The following is a 25,855-nucleotide window of genomic DNA, read 5'->3' as shown; positions in this document are numbered from 1 at the left end:
CAGGGGCACATGCGGCCCTGATGAAGTGGGAACCAATAAATGAGCGAATAATCGTTGCCAGATTTAGAACACGGGTTAGGAACCTTACGGCAATCCAGTGCTATGCGCCAACAGATGCTGCCGACCTGCAGGAGAAAGAGAGTTTTTACAGCCAGCTGAACAGCGTGGTTGAGAAAATCCCGAAGGGGGATATCCAAATTAACATGGGCGACTTTAACGCGAAGATTGGCTCAAACAACGCGGACCTTGAACGCGTCATGGGACGCCATGGCCTAGGAGAGATGAGCGAAAACGGGGAGCTGTTTACAGAATTCTGTGGTAATAACGACATGGTCATTGGTGGATCCCTTCCCCCATAGACCAGTACATAAAGTCACGTGGGTTTCCCGCGACGGCCGAACAGAAAACCAAATCGACCACATCTGCATCAGCCGGAAATGGAGAAGGAGCCTTCTTGATGTACGCAACAAACGCAGCGCTGACATTGCATCCGACCATCATCTTGTTATCGCTGAGATACGTCTGCGCGTCGCACGTGTCCAACGACGGGAGGAGAAAGTTGGGTGCCGCTACGACGTCCGCCGATTGGAGAATCCTGAGGTGAAAAGGGCCTTTGTTGAACAACTTGAATCTCGAGCCTCGGAGTTGCCACCTGGTGGAACCGTCGAAGAGCAATGGACCGGCATCAAAAACGCCTTCATCATGACCAGTGATGAAACCCTCGGCAAAGCGCGCAGTGGGCGGAGGGAGTGGATTTCGGATGAAACTTGGAGGAAGATCGACGAGCGGAGAGAGGCGAAAGCCGGCATTGAGCGAGCGCGGACCAGATCGGCTAAGACAGCTGCCCGTCAACGATACGCCGAACTGGAGAGGGCTGTTAAACGTGCTTGTAGGCGGGACAAGAGAGCCTGGACTAACTCCCTAGCCGAACAAGGAGAAACCGCCGCCGCCAATGGTGATATCCGATATTTCTCGCCGCCTTAGTGGTGCCAGGATGAATACAAAGATGCCGCTAAAGGACAGAGCTGGTCAGCTATTGACTGACCGTACAGAACAGGTTAAGCGATGGACTGAACATTTTGAACAACTCTTCCGAGTTTCAAATGTCAGAGACCAACAAAACCAGCAGCGTACGACGCCTACAGTTCGTCGAATTAATCGCGTGAACTCGGAGACGCCATCGCTGGATGAAATTGTAGCAGCCATCAAGAGTATGAAATCCAATAGAGCGCCAGGGATAGATCGTATTTCAGCCGAAATGCTCAAAGCTGACCCATCTTTGTCAGCCCAGATGATGCATCAGCTTTTCAGCAATATTTGGGAAACCGCAACTTTTCCGGTGGACTGGATGCAGGGCATATTGGTCAAAGTCCCTAAGAAAGGAGACCTAATGGAATGCGGTAACTGGCGTGGCATCACGTTGCTCTGTATTACTCTCAAAGTACTCTGTAAGGTAATCCTCAACCGGATCCAGGAGAAGATCGACGCTACTCTCCGGCGGCAGCAAGCTGGATTCCATGCTGGCCGATCATGTGTTGTCTTCATTTGAAGACATGTCTTCACCATACAATTCAAATGGGTAAAAAAATCTGGAAAGCCGGAAGAAGACAAATGAAGACATTTTTCTTGATTTGAGAAGACTTTTCAAAAAATCACCTGGCATCCCTGCGTGGAGGTTTCTGAAGGCAAAAATATTTTCTATGGTGAATTGGGACCCCTTCCTACTTTAAGAGGGGGGCTTCTACACAAATGAAATACAAATTTCTTCATAATTCGAGAACTAATCATGCAAATGGAACCAAATTTGGCATATGGGAGTTTTAGATGACGGAAATTTTTTCAAGGGTGAATTACGACCCCTCCCTCTTTTAAGAGGGGGGCTCCCCTACAAATGAAATACAAATTTTCTTATAACTTGAGTACTAATCAAGCAAATGGAACCAAATTTGGCATGTGAAGGTTTTTGGAGGCATGAATTTTTTCTATGATGAATTAGGACCCCTTACCTTTTTAGGAGGGGGGTTCCCATACAAATGAAATGTAAATTTCCTCATAACTCCAGAACTGCAATCTGCAACTATTTGGAGAAAATAAACTTTTTTTTGAAATTATTTCAAAAAAAAAACAAAAGTTTGTTTGGGTGTTAGGGTTAGGGTGATAATAGGTGAATTCACGGTTACTCTAATAGTGCAGAAAAATGCGCTGTATTTTATTTTTAAACTTGTCCGAAGACACCACCCTTGAAAAACTACGTATTTTTTACCCAATTACTCATGTCCGCATGTTTTTGAATCTGGACCATCGTGCGTTGCGGTCAAGATCATCGTAATAGCAGCAAGACACGTGGCGGTGGAACTCTGATAGCTGTTTCTAGACATTTGATTTGTATCCCAAACGTTCGATAATCCAGGTAGGATGCTGGTCTAACAAGTCAGTCGTCGTATCTTCGAATCTCAGCTGAGTGGTGCTGCTATAGTCAGTAGGATCATTGCGACAGATACGTATTCCGCCTACGACTTGCAGGCTTCATCAGTGTCGGTTTCCGGAGTTCCCTTACCCAGGGCTTCGACCGATCCTTTTTTTCTACCGCAGTCCCATCAACGCGCATTCAAGTTCACACCGTCCGTTTAGTGATGGAATACGAACGCTATGCATAACACAACTGGCAGTTTGCTCAGTCAAACGCCGATGGCACGCAGTAGTATGAACGCATTCTAACGCTGTTTAACATTTTCGTTTCGATCAAGTTGCCTTTACCGTTTGGAGCAGCGAATGACTGCAAAACAGTCAAATGACTGGCAGTCACCACGCTTACGAAAAGCAACCGCACAATCGTATGATTCAATACTACAAAAAAACAACCACTACATGTGCATGGAAGAAGTCGGTGGGACTCCGTCCAATACAAACGAATATTTTGCTTGCGTCGGACCGACGTCCGGGTGACAAACTATTACTGTGAGCAGCCGATTTGGAGACAAAAAGAGAAACGAAAAAATACGTCACCGTATGCTTCCAGTCAGTTTGCAGTTTATATTCTCAAAGCGCAAAGCAAAACGGGAGATTGACTGTTTGCTTCTACAGAGATGCCGCATGAATTGTAAGACGGCAGCAGCGCAAGCGGGAGATTGACTGGATTGAAAAAACAGTCAAATGATCGTTCAAAAAGCGGAGTTTGAATGCGGAAAGTTCGCATTCACGGCAGTCACATTCAACTTGCGATCCCTTTTCAAGCCCTGTCCCTTACCTGCAAGTCGTGGGTGAAATATGTATCTGTCGCGAATAAATATAAATAGTAGAATTTAATTGGAAAAGTTTTTTATTGGATTTTATTGGAGAATTTAATTGGAAAAGGGGAAGGCAACTAGAAAAAAGCACCTAACACAACTCTTATCATCTCAAGCCCCTACTTAGCGTCTCCGCGTGGCCATACCTGGAAATACTTCAGCTTGTATAATTGATTAGCCAAGCTAGGAAGTGGTGGGTCGTGTGGTTTTCTGTTCCAAACCTTATAACTGTAGTTTTAGGCAACCATTGAGCCACACGACTTTACTTTCAAATATTATACGATTTAAACTAATATTTTTAATAGACTAATCTATTTTCAGAGAGCGAAATAAGGCGCTAAATCCTTGGCCAATTGCAGCCTGGCTTCTGGTATAAATCCCATTAGCTCATCCCGGAGGGTCCGGAGTAACACCTAACCTTTATTAGCAAAGATAGTCCCAACGACTGTAAATAAATTATAATAAAATAAATAAATTATCTATGTATATGAGAAGCGTTTGGTAGGGGAGATCCACGCTTTCTTCATTCCCCTTGATTTCATGGAGTTTAATGGAATTAGGTATTATTTCTAGTTTCACTTGATTCCTTGAGATTCCGCCTGCGGTACATGCTGCGCAATTTGCCTGGTCGTTAACAAGAAAAATGACAGGATGATTTCAAGAATTGGGTGCGTTAGTGTGAGATTAGATTAGATTAGATTATTTAATTTCAGGTTTCGTATTCTACTAAGACGCTCCAAAAACTTCAGACAGTTTGCGAATATCTTAGGAGTTCCACAAGGAAGTAGTTTGGGACCACTGCTCTTTACGTTGTTTATAAATGATATATCGTTGGTACTTCCGGATGATTCGGAAATCGCGCGTACGATTGAGTTGAATAAAATGAGCTATGGCATATAATTCTTGAGCATGGTTTTCCGACGAAACTAATTAAGCAGATTCGTATGACACTAGAGGAATTGGAATAGTAGATATGATTAGCCAATAAGTCCTCAGATACTTTTCTTTATCACGAAGTCTAACTTGTTTCTTGGTTTTGCTGAAGATATCAGCATCGTCGGAATCGACCATAGCACTGTGAAAGAGTCGTTTAACTCTTTTAGGAGAGACGCTGCGAGATAGAAGCTTATCAACAGATAGAAATTTATCATCGGAGTTGCAGCTCCAAGCTGCTGGGCCTTACCCTAGGGCTTATTATGGAATATTTAGTCGGCTAAAATCCCGTAATAGACTAATCTCAAGTTTTTAGTCTTGATCTTGAAATGCGGTCATACATATATATTAATATTTTTTGAAACGATGGTTCTACAATTGATAAAGGGACGGTAGGGGAAAGAAATGAAAATTTTTGGTGAAGGAGGGGAAGGAAGCGGGGAGGGGGGGTATTGGTAGCTACGCTTGACAAGTAGTCATTTTGACTCCTACCTTTTGTCCAATGCTGGAAGGTCGACTCATGCACCAAGCTGTAATCTGAGATTATAACCGAATTCGAACCCACAACACCCGCCAGGGCATGTGGTTCGCTGGTACTTGTACCTTTGAACCATAGAGGCGCTGGACAAAGGAGACTGCAAAATCCACTTATCAAGGAAGCGACGCGTTTGGTTGGGTTATCGACACATATTGTGCCGCTTCCTACATCAATTGCAGATTACCACCGAGCGAGAAGTTTTAATCTAACTACTTTTTTACTTTCAGGACGACGACACTATGCCGGCCCTTACGACTTGCAAGGTACTGCACGTGACGTTGTTCGTCTGTCAGCATGTGTTGGCCGCCAATAGATTCTAGAGACATTGGTATCAATCGATTGGAAATTTTTCAAAAAATCTATTACAATACAGTAATCTACAGTAATTAACATGTATCTCTAACAGACGTTTAATAGACATTGAGGTTATATTAGACGGTTATTCATCATTTCATTACTTTCATTTTTTTGCCTTCCCACGTCAATGCTTCCCTAGCACGGATGACAGAAATATGTGGGAGATGAGCTATGGGTTAAGATTAGTGATGTCCGAAATTTTCAATTATTCGATTACCGATTAATCGGCGAGCGTTGTCTGAACTAATCGATTAATTCAACTATTCGTGCTAGTGGTATTCGATTAGAAATATTCGAATATTTTTCTCATTAATTCGATTAATCGAACGATTATGAACGATTAGCGGCCATTATTCGGGGATTATTCGCATTCATATTATTTCCTTTGAACTATTCGATTAATTCAACTACTCGTGCTGGCAGTATTCGATTAAAAATTATTCGAATATTTTTATAATTATTCGATTAGTTGAATTAATCGAACGATTAACGGACATCACTAGTTAAGATTTCTATTGATTGTATTTAATTTACGCCCTATAGAATCCGATCGAAAATTGTTGAGCTTCCGCTGTTGCTCCGTTCCCGGATAAGGCAACGAAGACATCTAAATTCACCAAGCGAGACGCTAACAAACCAAAGAATCCATCGACCCGTCCGCCAGCGAACGATATGGTTTTGGCTGCTATTTATTGGAAACTATTGCGTGCCTTTCGATGCGCATCGTCATGCGGTCAGCGGCTTTGGTAGGTGACACATCGGCAGGCAGCTTTCGAGTCACATCCGTGGCTTCATTCTAAAGGTTGCATTCTAAAGAAACATTGCGGCTTTGGTTCGAATCACATCCGTGACTTCATTCATTCGACGTTGTGACTTGGTCAGCAGTCGAGCATGGCGAAAGATTCAGGTCACTCCACAGAGAGACCCAGCTACGATACAGCCGATCATCGTTTGGCATAGAATGGAAATTACGAGCCGGAATACCGATCTATTAAGCTGCTATGATAGAATATGAAATAATATAGAATAACCAAGTTTTGGTTGTGGAAGCGGAAGGGCTTGAATTGGTAGAAAATGCTCTATCCGGTGTCACCATTGCCCAGGGAGGTGTTCTATCAAACATTCAAGCTGTTCTGCTGCCAAAGAAGATCGAAATGAAGGCCCAGGTTTCCAACCAGACTTATCAAGTACCACAAACCGTCCTTTTTAGGACGAGATAAAAATTTTCTTTACTTATCGTAACGAAATTTCCAAATGTAGCTGTTATGTTTAATCATGAAGAACTTCCTTCTGATTAGATATTTAAAACATTAAATTTGTGGCGGTGAACCCGTCTCCAAATAGAATTACTACTAATTGTGTTAAACGTCATGGATAACTTTTCAATATAATAAACTTCGAAAGTAATCTAATTTTGACTTCTGTCTACCGTACTAAAACGTATTGGACAAATTTATCTAAACGATCATAAACATAAAAGTCTATCCTGATTACAGATCCTACCAGTAGCGTTTGTCCGGTAAACAATATTCCCAATAGTGTGAATCCTCACACCAATAGCCCATCTAAAGGACGAGAGTTGACAATGGACATCACGAGTCAGAAATTTAAGAACTCAAGATTAACAAACGGACCTTTTCAGGTCCACAATTTAAGTTATCTGAAGAGTTGAAATTATGAATTTCTCACATGTAAGAACACAATCCTTTAATGCGCAACTTGGGCATCTATACGCGAAATTCATACACAATTCACCGCTTTTATCATTGGGTGACGAGTTGCTCTACATTCGTAGTCCTACGTCAAGCCTGCGCTCATGCCACTAGGTATGGACCCTTGTACTTTTTATCACTAGAAATATGTTTTAGTTGTGTAACTGCAAAACGTTATTACTCTGTGACTATGTTGAGTCAACATTGTTGACTATGCAATAATGTTAGCAATAACCGATGCAAATCATCTAATATACGAGTGTCATCGTACCAGCATATCCCACATAAATGGTGTTTTTATGTATGCAATGCACCTTATCATACATAAACATGCATGGTTTCTGCGCCACAGGCGATACCGTCTTAAGTACTGTAATTAAATTTGGTACATGTTCTGCACACGTTGTGACATCCTGTTTGGGTGTATGGTTTTTGTGCTTTTGCCTTTCAAATGACACTAAACAAACCAAGTTCGAATTACATCCAAAATCACTACCGTGTGTGGAAGACAATCGGTCGACACCGCCGATTACATAGACGCGGGAATTGGATGGTTCCAAGCGCTGTTGAACGCAGAGCAAAATTCTTCCATATAAGTATTAAAGTTGCACGAGGTAATGTTAGCAAATTTTGTTTTGACCATTATTAAATTTGAAATTACTCGTTTAAACGTAAATCGACAAATTAAAAAGAGAATACAAGTTAGAATATATGAATACACACTTTCAACACTGTAAGAAATAAAAAACAGGCTGTCGTATGTCGATTGTATACCTCACTACCAATATCGATAATTATACACTTGCGTATAAGCATCATAAATCAAACATCAACTACCTATATGAAAATGGCATAGCACAGGCCAGATAGCAAGTCAATGCATGTCAGACGACGCCGCCGCCGTCACTAGGTTGGTTCCGAATGTTCTGGTGTTTGACCGCGTTGCTATGTCGTTGAACTTGATGAAGTCGGAAGTGATTACCTATTATTATTCAGATTATTCGCGCTTCTAAAATTATTCGAGAAAATATTTTTTCATTCGATTTTCACATTTTGTTGAGTACTGCCGAAGCGAAATTTATAATTTAATAGTATACTGTTAAAGATTTTTTTTGTTGGAAATCAGACTTCAAAAAACACTTGGTTCACTATTTCACGTTGTCCAATAATTCCTTGTAACTTCTTTAAAAATGTGTTTTTGATTCTACCTTGCCGCGAAGCCACTGCCTTCGCAAATTAGATCTGAAGGAACCAGGTCTTTCCAAGCAACAAGCAGTGTTCCAATGACTGCTTTTTTAAACCTAATTCTTTTTTACACGGTTGTCACGTTGGGTCTTTGAATGGAAATTGAATAAAACCATGTAATTTTAAAAGATCAGAATCTACTTATACTTTGTTTTGGTTCTTATGAAAAGTTCTTATGTTCACCATAGATCGAGCTAATTTAAACCGTGCAAAAAAGAATCGTATTTATTTAAAAGGACGGATCGCAGACTTGGTTTTATTGGCACAAAAAATATGCAAGCAGCTTAAAAAGTCCGACATGGTTATTATCAAAGCTGTATTAATTTCAGGATGAATAATCATTTAACATCTTCATGCATGATTTTTGGTTTAGTTTCTCTGGATTGGCAAAAGACTGACCTTCAAATGAAAACAAAACCATTCTCCAGTCAGAGACAGCAAATTGAAGAACTTTTACGTCAATGTTTCATATGATTATGCAATAAACATCGCTAAAATGATTTCCAAAATCGATGTATTGATGAAGAATGTGAATTGGTATTGACATCATGCGTGAAGCGCTTGGCCGCATGCTACATTGTAGTTGTAGGTATGCAAAACTAGTTTTAGTATGAAGAGCAATGACGGCTCAGAATGTGATAATGTGGTAGAACGAAATGAAACATTCACGACGATTGATTGATTGTCTGTTCTGCCAAAATGAAACTACAATGTACCGACCTTCATATGTTCTCCGAGTCTGTATGATTCTACTGTTAACAAGATTTAGTTAATTATATACCAATCGAATTGCATGATGCACGCGATAAGCAATTGTGTTTATGTGATTGTTACCCCCATAAGCAAGTCATATTTACTCTATAATTTTACTAAGCTTGTATGCAGCTATATATTTGAAAATAAAATTTGAAAATAAAATTTAAAAATAAATCGTTATGTTCAATTATAAATTTATGAACTTGCGTTAGTGATTCGTTGGCCATTGATATTGTTTATCGTTGTTTAGACGATTGCCCTAAATTCTCGCACTGTTTTACGAACAAATGAGTACTATTGTTGGATTATTAGATACATAGTTTATTCGCGAGTTAAAAAGTCAATTTATATACCAGAATACACAGATAAAAATGGCTGCTTAAAAATTTCTGTAGCATCAGACGGTAAGGCACCAGCAGCGTACAACTGCACTAAAATTCATTTACCGTCCAGTGGGGCTATGTTTGATACAACTTTAACATTATTTTAAGTTAAAATGTCGTATACTACACACATAGGCTAATATTTTTTGAAACGATGGTTCTATAGTTGATGAAGGGACGGTAAGGGAAAGTAATGAAGAAGGATTTTTTACATTCCCCAAAAAAAATCCTTCTTCATTACTTTCTCTTACCGTCCCTTCATCAGCTGTAGAACCATCGTTTCAAAAAATATTAATACATGCCTAACCGCATTTCAAGGTCATGACTAAAATCACGAGGTTTGGTCAATTGTACACATAGGCTTCAAATTCATTCAGGCTTCATAGGTTATCAAATCAACAGTCTGCAAAAATAAATAAAAAAGCAATGAAATTATTTTTTCCAGGCGATTTCACTATTTGTTAGTTTAGATGTTTAAAAAAACACTTTTGTATAAAAATTGTTAAAAATGTACACTACCTATAACAATCTCTGGGATTCCCACAGGCTGAATATAATTTGAATAATTTAATAATTTGAATAATGTTGTGTTGACTTCGGTTGCATAAGCTTTTGCATTCAAAATCAATAAATTATCCTTATAAGTTGATAGACTATTTAATGATAAGCTATATTTATAGCTTTATAGTAAACAAGATTGCATCTTTTTCTGATTCTGAACTATAAAACGAGACTGCAATTCTGTACTACAAAATAAATAACTTCTTACCATGAAACTAACAATGTTCTCATATTCGATCATATGATCACCATCATGCCTCGAAACCATGTAAGTATTCAAAACGACCTGAACTTGAATTGAATAAAATGTTTATTGGATTACTGATTGACACTTTTACTCGTTTGATTCGGCATCGGTTGCATCGAACCGGTCGTTCGGAGTGATTTTGATATTTACTCATCCATCATAGCTGCTAATTTCCGTCCTAAACGATGACTTGTGTTCACAAATGCAGAGTGCATTTTGAATCTGTTATGACGTGGCCGCCACAATTCAATTCATTTTAAGTGGATGTTTTTATACATATTCATCAGCTAGTAATATGTTTATTGAAAATAGTATGTATGCTCGAACAAATATTTTCATTGGATTGTTTTATGGTGTAAATGGCAATTTACAGTTTCTCTAGTTTCGAACATGTTCCGTGTGGAATTTCTTGGCTGTAGAATAATTCTTCATGAAAATAAAAATTTGTTACATTTACCTATATATATCACTTTAGTTGATTTTTTCGGTGAAAATAAAAACTTGTTATTTGATGATATATAAAATTCACGGTGACGAACTCTAACAATCTATACCTATAAAGAAGGATTTCTGTCTGTCTGTCTGTCTGTCTGTCTGTCTGTCTGTCTGTCTGTCTGTCCGTATGTTCCTTATAGAATCGAAAACTACTGAACCAATCGGCATGAAAATATGCATGTAGAGGTTTTTTGGGGCCAGGAAAGGTTTTAGTGATGGTTAGAAACCCCTCCCCCCACTAATAGGGGGGGCTCCTATACAAATGAAATACAAATTTCCTCATAACTCGACAACTAATCAAGCAAATAGCACAAAATTTGGCATGTGGGTGTCTTCGGTGACAAGAAGTTATTCTATGGTAAATTGAGACTCCTCCCCTCTTTATAAGGGGAATTATAACTCCTCTCCTCTTTAAAAGGGGGGGCTTCCATACAAATTTCCTCATAACTCGAGAACTAATCAAGCAAATGGAACCAAATTTGGCATGTGAAGGTTTTCGAGGGCAAGAATATTTTCTATAGTAAATTAGGACCCCTCCCCACTTTAAGAGGGGGGGCTCCTGTACCAAAGAAACAATTTTCCTCATAACTCGAAAAGTAATTAAGCAAATGGAACCAAATTTGGCACGTGGGTGTTTTTGGAGACAAAAATTTTTTCTATGGTGAATTGGGACCCCTCCCCATTTTAGGAAGGGGGGCTCCTAAACAAATGAAATGCAAATTTCCTCATAACTCGAGAATTAATCAAGCAAATGGAACCATATTCGGCATGTGAAAGTTTTCTAGGGCATGAATATTTTATATGGTGAATTGGGACCCCTCCCAACTTTAAGAGGGGGGGCTCCTATACAAACGAAATACAAATTTCCTCATAACTCAAGAACTAATCAAACAAATGGAACCAAATTTGGCACGTGGGTGTTTTTGGAGACAAAAACTTTTTCTATGATGAACTGGGACCCCTCCTCACTTTAGGAGGGGGGATCCTATACACATGAAATACAAATTTCCTCATAACTGAAGAACTAATCAAGCAAATGGAACAAAATTTGGCATGTGAAAGTTTTCGAGGGCAAGAATATTTTCTATGGTGAATAAGGACCCCTCCCCACTTTAAAAGGGGGGGCTCCTATACAAATGAAAAACAAATTTCCTCATAACTCGAGAACTAATCAAGCAAATGGAACCAAATTTGACATGTAAGTGGTTTTGGACGCAAGATTTTTTTCTATGGTGAATTGAGACCCCTCTCTTCTTTAAAAAGCGAGTTATGGCCCATCTCCCCTTTAAGAGGGTGGGCTGCCATACAAATGAAATGCAAATTTCCTCTTATCTCGAGAACCAATCAATCAAATGGAACCAAATTTGGCATGTGGGAGTTTTACATGGCAGAAATTTTTTCTATGGTGAATTACGACCCCTTCCCCTTTTAAGAGGGGAGCTCCTATACAAATGAAATTCAAATTTCCTTATAATTTGAGAACTAATCAAGCAAATGGAACCAAATTTGGCATGTGGGAGATTTTGGAGTCTTGAATTTATTTTACGATAGTTAGAGACCTCTCACCCCTGTGGTAGGGGGATATGGACTCTCATACAAATAAAACAGAAATTTTTGCGAAACTTAAAAACTAATCGAACTCGAGAAATTCGAGACTCTTCCATAAAACATTAGTCAATACAAGACCACAAAAACTATCTATAGTAACACTAGATCATTCAGGACGAGACGGTCGCGAGTGTTGCCGGTGACCCGCCGTCGGAAGTGCCGCCCACTGGGGGGCTTGCAAAACTCGAGATTGTGACAAAGATCATCCGAGATTCATGATTTATGTACAACACAGGTTAATTTGTGGCAATACGAAGTTTGTCGGGTCAGCTAGTAAACAATAAATAATAGTAGAAACAACATATTCATTCACTGAAAAAAAAACGATGTGATTTTTTGTTGAATCGTAGAAAGTTAATTCGAATGTTTAGATAGTTATTTGTCATTTGCGCTGAAGTACCTCAATAAATTTAGCACTTACAGCACAAACGTTACGAGTTGTGATCTCGAACAGAAGACATGTACCTATCACTTTTAGAATTTACAAGTATGCATGCACGTGACATTTCTCTAGAACTGCTCATACCAGTCTAGTTAAATGCAATGAGGCTAGAATTAAAAACTTTCCCTGAAATGGCAGTTTACTTTTTCTATAATCAGGTTCTGGAATATTCGCTATAAGAACTTTACCTTACTGCAAACCATGAATCCATTATTGGCTCAACGTTTGTATTGAAGGTTAATTTTAATTATGCTGAAAACGTGGCAAAAATGTTTTTGTTTAATGTAGCCAAACCATTGTCATCGATATGGAACTATATGGCAATGAAGCTCAATTTTCTTGTTTACTGCCTGAAAAAGTGGCGATTTCTGGCGTCGTTACCCGATTCACTAGCTCACTGAACTTTTTCGCTCTCTCAGAATGAAACATTAGCGGCGGTAAGAGAGATGGCTCAAAAGTTTTGAGCTTCGGGCGCTTCAATTCTTTTCGTCAGTTGAGTTCAGTTCAGAGCGAATGCGAGCAAGTAAACGGGTAAGCTATTACTTACTTCATTCATTTTTTTGCAATAATCCGCGTATCCAATCCGTGCCGAATTCAGGAACCGTCTCCACGTTTCTCGGTCTTGGGCTGCCGCTGTCCAGTCACGTCTAACTCCCTGCTGCTCTAGCATCCAAGTAAACAGCGCTAATCCAACGAGTACGGGGTTTGCCTCGAAGTCGTCGGTTTCTGTCGGGTTTTCTGCTAAATATTGTTTTTGCTTGTCTCTCATCCGGCATCCTTGCTACGAGGCCAGCCCATTGCAGCCTGTCGTGTTTTAGTCACTTTACAACATCCGCATCTTTATACACTTGGTATATTCCTTCGCCTAATATGCCGCCAAGAATTGATCACAAGATTTTACGCTCAAAACGTCAAGAGCTCGTCAGTCGCTTTCTTTCAACGCCCACACTTCGTGGCCGTAGAGTATCACCGGGAGAACTAGCATCTTATAGAGCGCGAGTTTTGTACGGAGTTGTAGGCTACGGACCTCAGCTGACTGCATAATCCGTAGAAGACCCTTGTTGGCAGCCGCTATCCGCCTTTTTACTTCACGACTCACATCGTTGTCACATGTCACTAACGTACCTAGGTAAACAAATTCGTCGATTACTTCAAAAGTATCTCCATCTACCATTACCGCAGTTCCAACACCCGAAGGGCTACCACGCTCTCTACTAGCCACTAGCTTGTTTTAGTAGAATTTATGATAAGCCCTATCCTCGTGGCGATCAAAACTGGTAACAGAGTTTTTTTTGTTTTTATTTATCTTTGGGAAGGTTTTCGCATAGAAGCGAATAACAGTAATTTAAGCAGAACGCTCGCTGCCAATCGTATAGCAGCTTTCACATGCGTTCGTGTGTTTTCGTGGAGAAAAGTGACTCGCTACCGTCAGGTTCGTTAGTATCTGTAGAAAGTAGCATGTACGTCTTTAGATTTCTACTTCCACTTCTGTTCTGTGCTTCCTTCTTAAGATGCGTGTACGATTCTTCCACAGCTCAACGGCTAACGCCGATGATATCGATGTCGTCCGCAAACTCTAAGGGCATATGAGATTTTGTGACGATAGTACCGCTTCTCTACACGTTTGCCCTTCGAATTGCACCTTCCAATGCAATGTTGAGCAAATTCGATAGCCCGTCACCTTGCTTCAGACCATCTAATGTCACAAACGAGTCCTATGTATTGCCCTGGTTATCTTGGCGCTTGATTTTGAACCATCAAGGGTAGCACGTATCAGTCTAATCAGTTTTGTTGGTAAACCGTGTTCAAGCATAATTTGCCACTGCTCATTTCCTTTCATTGAATCGTATGCTGCCTTGAAGTCTGTATACAAATGATGAGTCTGCGCGTTGAATTCCCGGAATTTATCGAGAATTTGTCGCAACATTGGGTCCGTCGTGGAGTGTCCCTTTCGAAAACCACACTGGTAAAAAATGTTTCCTGCAACGGCCTCATTCTGAGAAACAGGATGCGGAAAATAATTTTGCAAGCAGAATTGTAGAGAGTAATGCCCCGGCAATTGCGGCATTTGAGTCAATTCGCGTTGACGCCATTAATCGATCTCTTGCACACGCATAGAAATTCTCATATGTAGGTGCGGGTGAAAATCTGCCAAAATGTTGCGATCATTTGCGCTCTTTAATAAATTCCTATTCTGCTTCACCCGTACAGCAAACTTTTGGAGGTGGCAGCAGCTTACGTTCGTCAACGCGAATGGCCCTTACAACCAGTCTATAGGTACTTACCCCTTATCCCATACCTTTTGTATTCCGTGTACGTGATGGATTGCACAATCCAGCCGTTCGCTCCCGATTTTCAAAACTTCGGCGACGATGCTCGCCTTTCCAGCTACTTTGTCGTTTTCAGTTTTTTTTTCGTGTTGAGGACTTACCACCGCGACCATTATTTTGATCTTTGTGGTGTGTCCTCTTTTAATTTATGCCATGTCGTATCAGTGAGCTATCAAAGTTTAATGAGCCACCTCAACTACTGTCGGCATTTATCCCAATCAGGTGATGCATTTCGTATGAAATTTATCACCTGGTTAGGAGCAGCATTCCAAATATCACAGGGCTGAGTCAGCCCCTTATCAAGATATCTACGTCGTTTATGATATAGTGCAACACAGTCGCACAACAAATGTTCGGAGCTTTCAATTTCATGATTACAAAAGCGACAGTTAGCTTTATTAAGTTTACCGATGAGTTTCAGGTGGCACTTACAAGGACAATGTCCTGTTATCAAACCGGTGTATGTGCTCAAGTCGGATTTTGAAAGGTTTAATAGTTTTTGTGATTGAAGAGCATTTGGCTCTATAAAACGTTTCGATTGCCGGGCATTCGAGGTAATATTCCAGTTAGACTGTACCTTTGGTTTTTCCAAATTCCTAAGTTTCATTTTAAGGGCACATGAAGATAGTCCAAAAAAGGGTTCGGGTCGTATGAACTGCATGGATGACCCCTTCTTTGCCAATTGATCAGCAGTTTCGTTCCCTTTGATTTCGCAGTGGCCAGGAACCCAATAGAGGTTGACCATATTGCGACAGGAAAGTTTTTCCAACAGTTTTATACATTCCCCCACCAGTTTAGAAGTGTGAGTTTTTGATTTTAAAGCATTCAATGCTGCTTGACTATCCGAGCAAATGCAGATATTTGCATTTTTGTAGTTTCTTTTTATGCAGATAGATACACACTCTGGTATTGCATATGTTTCTGCTTGAAATAAAGTGGGATGTTTTCCCATTGAAACTGAAACGTTAATCCCTGGGCCTGTTATACCAGCACCTGCCATGTTATTTTGACTTGATCCGTCTGTGTAGAACACCAGTGATCCTGAGCGAAAGTTAGGTTCTCTGGCATTCCAATCAGAACGCGTAAAATCAAGAACACGAAATTTGTGATCGAAGTAGTTACGCTTAGGCATATGGTCTTCGTTCATTAATATTAAGGGATTTATGGAAAACTCTTTGAGAATACTCAAGTGTCTAACTAGATCCCCATCGAAGAACCTCATGGATCGCTTGAGCCTCAAAGCACTTTTCATAGCATCCAATTGGATAAATTGATGTAGAGGAAGAAGATTGAGTAGAGCTTCTAAGGCTTTAGAAGGAGTGCTGCTCATAGCTCCTGTTATGGAGATGGTAGCAAGCCTTTGTAACTTGTTCAACTTAATTTGAGCCGTTTTTTGTTTTGTTTTCGGCCACCAGATAAGCGATGCATAAGTGATTCTGGGTTTAACTATTGCTGAGTATATCCAGTAAATCATATTTGGTTTAAGACCCCATTTTTTACCGAAGGTTCTTTTACAGACCCAAAAAGCATTTATTGCTTTACTTGCTTGTTGTTCGATATGCGTGTTTCAACAAAGTTGTTTATCTAAGGTAACGCCCAAATACTTGACGTTTGTAGATAGAGACAACTTTACGTCTCCTAGTTTTAAATCGGTGAAAGACACTTTGCGTCTTTTAGTAAATGCACCATGATAATATGAAGTTTAATGCGCTTTGCATTCTATCAGATATGATAGTATCGTACTTTCCGCGGACTATGATAACAATATCATCCGCAAATCCGATTGTTTCAAATCCTTTATGCTTCAGTTTAACGAGAAGATCATCAACTACTAGAGACCACAAAAGAGGGGACAGGACACTCCCTTGAGGACAGCCTTTGACAGCTATTACTTTTACTTCTGTGTCTCCAAGATTAGCTGATATTTCCCTGTTTGATAGCATTTCCACAACCCAATCGATTATACTTACATTGAAGCCACAATTTCTCATGGCATTCTTCATCGATAGGAAAGATGCATTATCAAAAGCACCTTCAATATCAAGAAATGTCGCTAAAAGAATTTCTTTGGTAGCGAAAGATTTTTCAATTTTTGTTACAAGAGTGCAGAGGTTGGAAAACTCGCAAAATGAATATATACGCCGAGCATCGGCAAACGGTTTTTATCATGATAAAACAGCTACGCGAGTGGTTCAATTCGCCTATAACAATGAGCATCATACACTCACGCTTCATAGCATCGCTGAATATACGAATATCGTGAGCAACGCAAAAGTGCAAATTACTGCTTTCTGGTGCTTGTAAAGCCACTAACACTACTTTAAACTATTCCCTTTTCGTGGTAATATTATTTTGAATACTTTCTGGCGTCCCCGGACATTCTATATCCGATAAATCGAACACACTCAATGTTCAATATTCAATTTTTGAACGAATTCTGATGTTCACATTGAGGTTCTGTTCGTGATAAAATTCAAAGCTGATGCGTGCATTATCGCCGAGGCAGGCGAATAGTGTGTGTTCATGAGGGATGTTCATCGATTCAAACGATCACTTTTTCGCGAATTCTCCAACCACTGCAAGAGTGTGAAGAGCTGTTATCGTTGATTTGCCTGCTTGATAAGCAAATTGTTTTTCAGTTGGTGGATCCACAGTTTGTCCATCATCCCAAATCGTTATCCTGTTTCTGTTGACATCTCTATCTTCATTACGATTCAACAGTTCATGCGGCCATCTCCGATCTTTCGGTAATCAGGTTCCCCTCCTTGTCGTTGCACATAACCGAAGTTGGCACAGTCCGGTTCCTGATTCCGTTGATCATTTTAAAGAAACTCCTCGTATCGTGCCTCTCGAAGCAATTCTCCGTTTCCGCAAGAACACGATCCAGCTGTTGGTGTCCCTTAGGACAGTGAAGTCTCTTTTCGGCAGCTCTAGCATCTCGGTATCTCTGTCTCTACTCTGTGAGCTCTGGCTCGATTTTTCTCGTCAGTCACTTGTTGGCATTCTGCGTCAAACTATTCATTGGAAATGGCTGAAGCAGTAAAACCCAAAACTTCTCGCGCTGTAATACTGATCGCATAGTGGATGTGCCTCCACTGCTCGTTCAGGTTCCTTCCAAGTTGTTCAGCAATCCGCTCTTCAATTTTCCGAGAGTACTCTGCAGCAACTTCTTCCGCTGATAACCGCCAAATGGTCAGTCGTATCTTGCTCGTTGATAGTCGCAAGAAACTGAGCTTACCCAGTGGAGCTAGTTCTTTGATTTAGCTCATCCCTAGTTGGCACCAGAACCAAACCGTCGAACGGTATCGAATTCCATTGAAGCGATTGAAGGTGCGGGAAGAGCGGCCACAAAACGAGCAAAGAGGCACAAAAAGTGATTCAACAGCATGACAACGATCGCCGTAATATTTCCAAACCCATTGATTCCTTCTTGAAAACCAGCAGAAAATAACCATTCCTTTTGAAAAGTTGGTACTGACTTTATCTTTTCATATTTTATCTAATCCTATTTTATCTTATCTTATCTTATGTTATGTTAACTTATCGTATTTTATTATATTTTATCTTATACGAGATCTTGTTTTATTCCTCTGAATTCAGACGATTTACCCAAAGTTTACTCGTAAGTTCAAGCTTAAACGTATTCAATTTCCGATTTGCTATGATAACAAATAAATCACAGCGACAATCTTGGGAAGTGTGTGGGATTAATCTTGAATTCCCATGATTTTCGCATGTTCAACTGTATACGGTACGCTTGCGTGTTGGACAACCTTCAACTGTGTTTATTTGCGAGCTGGACAACAAACGAAGGAAGTTTACTACAAAGTATTGAATTGGTCTCACATCGTGATTCCTTCAACTTCATTATTTTCCTTGTAAATAAAAGATTTTGAATTCCATGTAATTGTTTCTGTAGTAATAAAAACTGTTTCACCTAAACACTATTTGAAATTTTGTGTACTTTTAATTGTAAATGTTTGACTAAGAAAATAAACTTCATATTAAATCGCAAATGTTCAAAGTTATTCAAATTCGTAGGATCTGCTAGTTGTGTATGATTCTCTGTTGTCACGTTGTTTAGTTAATAAATTAAGTATTCAATATACTTTCACAATTATATGAAGGACTAACAAACCAATGACTATTTTTTATCAACACATGTATTTCTGATAACAAAAGTTTGTGTTCTACAGCAAATTGTGCAGCAATGAATGATTTTAATTGGTTGACCGCCCGCTGTTAGGAAGCGATCAATAATAATCACTCTACAAACTTGATTCTTTCGTAACCTTTATTTTTACTTTCAAGTAAAAAGCAGAGTAAAGTTTAGGTGCTCCATTTCGTTTCTGAACTTGACCTTCTGTTTGTATACGACAGACTTCGCAGCCAGCTGTAAGAGTACAGAACGATTGCGAGGCTAGTGCTACGATTCTATTGACTCTTAAAATCTCTTCCAACATTCGAACACGCGACTACTGGCTTGTTAGACTAGTGTCGTACCTCGGGACCAGCTGAATGACCACTTCTGAGCAGATTTACTTTATTGGGACCCAACTTGATTTGATGGTTTATATCGATTCTTCTTCGGTGAGCAAAGTACTTCATCCATATTTTGTTTTGACGAAAACGCAACACAGGTTTGAAACGTTCAATAAAAGACATAAAAATAATAATACAACTAATATTGGTTGCACGCGATCAGCTGACACAGCGATCGATTGTAAAGCTCGATCGCATATGTGAACCAATATTTGTTCGTTTGTTTCGGCGCCGAACAGGACGTGCCATTATATTGTTTGAGTGATTAAGCTTCCACGCGCGTCAGTTTTTTTTCCTCATAATTGACCCACAAAAGTGGTAGTGTTGCACTTAAAAGCTGGCAGTTACCTTTGATACGGTTGAACGACTAGTCTTGATCTTGAAAACCTGCTTTTATTGTAAACATCTAGCATTCATCAGTATGCGATTCGCGGAACGATAGTTACGTGTGAAAGTTATACGCATGCCGGTTTGCACTTGTTCCGCACTTCACTCCTCTTGTTTTAACCATCACATAAAAAGAAAACACTGCTCCAGGTTAATCAGCCGTCGTAATTTCTGCGGAGGCTCGTCTTCTCGAGAACCTTCCACAGCTGCTGTAATAAGCGGCTCCCCAGAAACAAGATCAGTCGAGAACTGGCTAAACCACTTTTGGGGCAATGATTGCTATCAGCACTACGTACAAATACGAAACGGAGTCAATTGATTTCTATGCTTTCTTGAATCTGCGAATTCAATTGTTCATCAAGTTAATAAATTATCTGAGATTTTCACACGACGAATCACAATTGTTGTGAATAGATTTTCTATCACCCAGCGTTTCTATCTTTCCAGCTAAGAAGCTATGAATACTCCGATATGATTGCGCGTTGAACGTCTACTGCCGCGGTCGGGCATCGAACTCGACGGGATTCTTGATCGGAAACCGACTTCTGATCATCGCCTAGTGACTGCAGTACCTAACTACACTTTTATCACTTTCAATTGGTCCGCTGGAAGTAGCGCGTCATTCATGGCGTCGCGCTCGGTTTGTAGTGCGAAAAATCAAATGCGCTCGCGCGCGATGGCTGATCGAATCGTACTGCTGGCTGCTGGCGCGTTCGCCGCCTGACGCTGCGCTGTCCGTTGAATGATCCACGAGGCCCGCTTCATCGCATGTTGTTGTTCCGACAGTGATCGTTGTTCAGCATGTCACCGTTGTAGGAACTGACGCCATGCCGGTCGGTGGTTGGTGGCATGGTGGTTTTTGCACGCGAGTCGGAAGACCATAAAATGACACTTTTTATCTTTCACATACCAGGAATGATTGTTAAATCGGTTGAGAAGCACTACGTTCAGTTCCACTGATCAGCACGGTTTGGGAACGTAGTGACTTTATTTTAAGGCGCTCAGAAGTATCATATCTATTACATGGAGGAATGTTTTAATTTTCATCGATCATTTCAACATCACGTACATATTTGTTTGATTGAGATGAATATTTCATTTTTCGATTGAACTGCTCTTTGAATTGCACCTACAGACCTACAAATATTTCCATCAAATTGAATTGATCTTATCGCCAGAGTTGTTAGTGCTTTCTGTTTCTGTTTTATGGTTCCATCATAATCGGTATACTCAATGAAATTTACTGTTAAATCATTTGATTAATCTGTAATCTTTAATTACAAAAATCTTTAAAAAACAATTCAGTTTGAAGTTAGTATTTGGACGTTTCGAAAAATAGTGAAATATTTAGTAATATTTACTTTTCATATAGACTACTGTTTTGCTTATAATAAACAGATAGATTGTAACTGCTAGCAGATTTAATAATATTTCTCTATCAATAAGTTTTACGATTCGATTTCTAATTGAAATAAATCATGAATATATCGGCAGGTTTGTCGATTAATGAAGCAGTAGTTTTTCACTTAGTAACAGACTGTATTTTGGTTCTGATGACTAGGAATTTTCAATCGGAATTTGAATTTTGATATTTGCTTTAGGGAGAAATAGTAAAATCGTGCAGTTTGTTTTGTTAAAACTATCAGCCGGTTAGTGTTTGCCTTGTGTAAACAAGATTCTATTCTTTGCTGAACATCGAATCGTGATAAGGACGGCAAAAATAAAAGCATCATTTCAACTCAGTTTGATTACGTGACATGCATGCATGTTTATGAATTAGTACGAAGGGTAAAGGGAGAAAATGTCTTAGAACAGCTTTTATGCCACCGTAAACTAAGAATATTGGAATGCATTCTGCTAGAGAAGCTACAGAATTGATCAGTTTGGAGGAATTGTGCGTCTTTACAAGATCTTTTTAAAAAACAAAATTGAAATATGTGTGTGGTAAAAATTGGAATATTACAAAATGTATAAAAAGTCTATGACGACTATCTCGTCGTGTGTAAGATTCGCGCAAGGTTGTCGAACGCAGCGAAGGCTCGTACAGAGAGAACACTGCGTTTCAACATCCAGCAGTTGACGGCAGATGGCGTGGCAGCGGAAAGCTTGATCAACGAAGCTCAGAACAGCGAGAGAAAAGGGAGAAGATATAAGTGGGCTATGAAGGAACCTCAGTGGTGTCATTGAAACAACTGGCGAAAGAGGTGGTAGGCACGTCGCGTGGAAGACAGTGTAACAGCTGGTTTAATGCCGAATGTCTGAGAGTGACAGATAAGAAGTACCTACTAGGCTAGGAGTCGTTTGCTCACTAGGGCTACACGACGGAACAGATAAAGGTATAGAGAGACTAGAGATGTGGGAAAAAGAACCAACAATGATGTGCAAAGATACTACTGGCAACCTGCTTACTGACAAAACCGCGGTAGTAGCCAGATGGAAGGAACACTTCCGAACATTGTTGAATGAAGAGTTATTTTAACTCTTGTGGGCGATGGCTAAGTTGTGGAGAACCAACACAGGAGAAAGTGGGGGAGGTAATCAGTGAACTGAAAAACGGTAAGGCTGCTGGGAAGGACGGTAGTCCGGCTAAACTTCTAAATGTGGAGAGCGACTGACTACAATGAGCGGAAACCCATTAGATTGGCAGTATCTCACCACATTTCTGAAATCGTCACTGGCAGACGGTTAGTCATGTGGTAAGTATGCAGAATAGTAGATAAAGCGGCTATGGACATCATCCACGACGAGTTCTACTGTGACTGCACAAATATCTCGAGTAATCAGATCAGAGATAAGGCATGCTCTTATTGACCTAAGTAACAATATGCATTCCCTGGGCATCAAACGAGGATTTGTAATACCAGAAGAAGCAATCAACCGAATCATTGTCAGTATCTGGGAGGAAGTACAAATTGGAAGTACGTTTTGTGCAATTCTGCCTATGAGTGAGTTTGCGCATCTGAACTGAAATGCAGTGGCTCTCGGCTGGTTTTCACACCGTAGATTGCTGCTTCAATTTCAGCCAGATGATGCCGTTTAGAGTTACTGTGCAGCTGTCTTAGCCACTCTGGCTCCGCTCGCACCATGCCTGCTTTCACCTCGTCGATCGTCCTCCATTTTTCATTCGAAATTCACTGCCTCCCTGTGCTATACGCTTTGTCAAGGGATTTGTCACTAATCGTGATGAAAAAGTGTTTGATGCCTTCTCCTGAAACCTCCTTCTCCACTTTCGGCTGAGGCAGATGTATTCCATTTGGTTTTCTGTTCGGGCATCGCGGGAAACTCACGTGACCTTGTATGCTGGTCGATAGGCGAGGAGCGAACCATCAATCACCATGTTGTTATTAGTAAAGAACTCTGCAAATAACTCCCTATTTTCGTTCGTCTTCTCCAAGGCTACTCTCGGAACTTCTGTCATATTAATATATGCACACCAGCCTAACTGGACGTTGCAGCCAATGACCCACAGAGTAGGATCATTGATGCTTATACCGCTAACTGTCTGTTAATCATGCGGATAGTCTGCCGTGACGTGCCCTGGTGGAATGAATCGCTCAGCAGCCCTCCAAATACACCAAATACAACGCAGAGCTACGGAAAGCCAAAAAAAAGTCCAGAGTCAAGTTTTCAGCTCCTTTGAACCAATGAAGTCTCCAGGTCTTCTTAAAAAAGCGGACGAGATTGTAATGCCCGAGCTCATCAAGCTATTTGTGCTAGCTTTACGTTGGGACATGTCTCGGCAAGTTGGTGGAAAGTCACCCTGACTTGGGTGTTCATTCCAAAAAAGATAAAACCATACCAAAAACTTTCAGACCAATTAGTCTGACATCAACGCTTCTCAAGTTGATAGGAAAAATCACGGATAATCACATCCGTAATGAGTTCTTAAAGAACTCCCTTCTGCGTGGCAATCAACATGCTTACCAACGCGGTAAATCTACGGAAACCGCACTTCTTTGCTTAGTGACGCTGATTGAAAAGTCGCTCCAATATCAAAAGACGGCACTGTTTGCTTTTCTTGACGTTGAAGGCGCTTTCGACAACACGCCCTTCACTTAAATTAATACGGCTCTTCTAATAAAGGATAGTAATCCTTCTTCTCCTCCAGCTTTTACCAGCGATCAAAGGATGTGCTCAAGCAGGAGTTCTCATCCCCTTGCTTTGGTCACTGGCGGATTGTTTGAGCGATTGTACGGCCATCCAATTGGTCATGACTGTTTGGCTCTCCCATAGTTTCAGCTCACCCTTCAGAGTTGGAGCCACCTCGTCTGTCGACTCACTACGAGTCGGCGTATTGAGAATAGACGACGAACAGGGCTAGGTATTCTTCCCCTATTCTCCTATTTTCCTCTCCCCCTCCTTCGTTTCTTTGTTTTTCGGCAGAGAGAGCATGCACTGTAAGAAACCGTTCACTGCATCAGCGACCGGCTTGATGCAGCAAGGTCAAATTACTGTGGAGATCGGGAACCGGCAGGCTGTTGTCGTTTGTAGGCACCCCGAAGTTAAATTTCGTTGTGTCTCCTATTGCTATATTGCCATAGAGGTGCTCATTGAAATACTGCTTCCACCTGTCGATCGCCTCGCGCTCGTTTGTGATTAGATTCCCTCCCTCGTCCCTACACATATCAGCTATAGGTGTGTAGCCCTTACGAGTTTGGTTCACCTTCTCGTAAAACTTGCGCGTGTCATTAGCCCAGAATAGTTCTTCCAGCTCCTCACTATCTCTGTCCTCCTTCTGGCGCTTATTCCTCCTCAAGGTCATGGTCAAATCATTCTGCGCTCGTCGATACTTGGCCAAATTCTCTCTCGTGGATATGCTTAGATAATTTTTCCAAGCTCCTTTTCCTCTCTATCGCTTGCTGGCATTCCCCGTCAAACCAATCATTTCGTGTACTCGAGGTTTCCTCTCCTAGTACCGCGGTTGCTGCCTCGTTGACGGCCGAGCGTATCATACTCCATCCGTTTTCGAGGGTCGAAGCATCTAGCTCCACAGAGGGATGCAGAGCTTCATCCAGTACGCGCGCGTATTTTTCAGCAACTGGCGGGTTGTTTAGCTGAAGAATGTTTAAGCGAGGAGGGCGGCTTTGTCCCGAGGTATAAACTGTCGATAGTTTTAGCGTACGTGTACTGCTACTAGGTAATGGTCCGAGTCGATAAGCGGCCCCCGTAGGGAGTGTACGTTGGTGATTTTCGAGAAAAATCGGCCCTCGATGAGAATATGGTTGTTGATCAGGTGATCTCCAGGTGGCTTTGTGGATATCTTTGTGGGGAAAAAAGTGCTTCTTACCATCAAGCCTCGGGAAGCTCCAAAGTTGGCCGTTATCGTTCGTGTCGGTGTGCAGGCTTTGGGGCCCGATCACCGGTCTATACATTGCTTTCCTGCCGACCTAGGCGTTGTCCACGATGACGATCGTGATGTCCTGTCATAAGCAGCTGTCGTACGTAGCCTCCAGCTGCGCATAGAATGCTTCCTTCTCGTCATCGGGTCTACCTTCGTGTGGACAATGCTCGTTTATGATGGTGTAGTTGAAGACGTTTTATTTTTAACACGCACATCCTCTCGTCGAACACTTTCTAGCCCATTACGGGATCCTGCATTTTGCCCAACACTACGAAGCCCATTCCTAGCTCGTCGGTCACTTCACCGTTCTGGAAAACTTAGGCTTTACCGCAACGGATCCCCCACTCCTTTTCGCCTTTGCGACAGGTCTCCTGCATTGCCATGATGCCAAACTTTCGGGGTTCTAACTGATCGAGCAGCACCCAGTCGCCTCCCACGAAATTTTGAGATCTGCAGATCTGCGATCCTTATTTCGTCGCCTTTGTCCAGGCCAAGGCCCCCAGGGCCCCACCCCCTGGCTACGTGCCTGCTTCGTGGCCGGTTGTCAGCAGACCCATGCTATCGTCATTTCAAGTCAACCCGGTAACAATGTGACAGCTCCCATACAAATCAAACGTACCTAAAACTGCTGGTTCATGGTTCACAACAGATATTTGAAAGCGGCGTAAAAATCAAAGAAAGAGCCTATTAT

The 25,855-nt window shown here is 40.9% G+C and overlaps 1 protein-coding gene across 3 annotated transcripts in view; it reads right to left on the bottom strand.

The window, feature by feature from the left end:
• Nucleotides 1-20,436, bottom strand: part of LOC128734029 (sialin-like) — a 37,222-nt gene extending 16,786 nt beyond the window's left edge. For 2 of the 3 annotated variants that reach the window (XM_053827998.1, XM_053827996.1), the window contains exon 1: nucleotides 19,785-20,436. The gene's annotated coding sequence lies outside the window, so the exon portion shown is untranslated. The remainder of the gene's footprint in view (nucleotides 1-19,784) is intronic. The other variant, XM_053827997.1, reaches the window with a different exon arrangement.
• Between the last annotated feature and the right edge of the window lie 5,419 nt (nucleotides 20,437-25,855).

The sequence above is a fragment of the Sabethes cyaneus genome, chromosome 2, assembly GCF_943734655.1.
Source record: "Sabethes cyaneus chromosome 2, idSabCyanKW18_F2, whole genome shotgun sequence".
NCBI classification, from domain to species: domain Eukaryota; kingdom Metazoa; phylum Arthropoda; class Insecta; order Diptera; family Culicidae; genus Sabethes; species Sabethes cyaneus.
Note: the sequence above shows the minus strand (reverse complement) of the source record. Positions and strands in the feature narration are given on the sequence as shown.